Source organism: Sciurus carolinensis, chromosome X, assembly GCF_902686445.1.
Source record: "Sciurus carolinensis chromosome X, mSciCar1.2, whole genome shotgun sequence".
Classification (NCBI taxonomy): domain Eukaryota; kingdom Metazoa; phylum Chordata; class Mammalia; order Rodentia; family Sciuridae; genus Sciurus; species Sciurus carolinensis.
Window position 1 is genome coordinate 40,193,679 of NC_062232.1, and position 1,687 is coordinate 40,195,365.

Below are 1,687 nucleotides of genomic sequence, written 5' to 3' on the forward strand. Positions count from 1 at the left end.
GATCAGAGACCTTACGTAGAGAGGAATGTATAGAAAAACAGATAAGATATCTCACTCTGGGACACACATTCAGAAACAGATCAGAGACCTAATACCCTGGGAAACATACCCACAACCTGACCTTGATATGAACCAGTGAAGACAGATTCACATAGTAGTATACATCAACAAAAGGATCTGAGACCTTACATTCTGAGAAATATACCACCAAAGAGATTAGAGAACTCACTTCTTATATATACCAACCAAGAGCTCAAGGATCTCACACCATGGGACACATGAACCAGAAGAGATCAAAGACCTCAATCTGAGGTCATGTGGTCATACAGACTTAAGAACTCACTCTGTAAAATCTACCCCCAAACAGGTCAGAGACTTCATATCCTGGGACCTATAAACCACAAAAATACCAAAGACCTCATACCCTTGATAAACATCCATGAAAAGATACCTCATATACTGGGACATATATAGGGACAGCCAGGAATAAACCTGAGACCTCACATTCTGGGACATACATTAAGTAAGAGTTCAGGGAATTCACATCCTGAGAAGTGCAACCACAAATATTTCAGAGAACTCACACCTAGAGACATATACCCACAGCCAGAGAGAAGAAACCTTATACCCTGAGACATACACCCTTGGACAGAATACTCATCATGTTATGAAACACACATACAACAAACAGATCAGAGTATTCACATACCTAGATAATACAACCTCCAAAGATCAGAAATATAGCCCCAAGGTGGGCTGGGGAGATAGCTCAGTTGGTAGAGTGCCTGCCCCACAAGCACAAGGCCCTGGGTTCAAACCCAAGCACCGCAAAAAAAAAAAAAAAATATATATATATATATAGCCCCAAGGAGTATAACCCACAGGGCTTAGAAGCCTGACACCTTGGGACATATACCCACAAATAGATCAGAGATCTAACATCCAGGGACATAAAACAGTTTGGAGATCTCACACTCCTGACTTATACACATGAAGAAAGACCTCACATCCCAGGACATACAATGAAGGATAATCAGAGACCTCACATTTTGGAGCATACTCTCACAAACAGCGCAGAAACCTCATGTATACCCTGTAACAGATCCAAGAATTCCCAGCTTGGAATATATATCTATAAATGAGTCAGTTATCTTTTTTTCTGAGACATACAGACCTAAATAGATCAGAGACTAAATGACCTTGGAAACACACACACACACACACACACACACCACACAGAGTTTAGTCAACCCATAAGATGACACACAAGCCCATAAACAAAGATATCATATACTGTAACATACAACTATAATCATGTCAGGGATACCCATGGACAGCCCCCCAAACACATATCGGGATATACATTCATAAACAGTTCAGAGAGCTGAGACTCTAGGACACAGATTCCCTCTTTCCTCAAATAGAAATATCAATATCTGGACACACATCTTAAAATGCATCAGAGACATTGTATCCAGGAACGCAGTGTTCCAAATTGCTCTGATATCTACTGTACTGGATGCAGATTCCAGTTACCTTGGTGATGTCTCTTCTTGTGATTAAAAAATCCATATAACTCAGAGAACAGATAAAACCAGTACACAGTGTTCCGAAGAGTTCATGGATGCGAAACCTGAGACACAAACTCCCACACACCTCAGTGATCTCACATCCAGAAAACAGACTG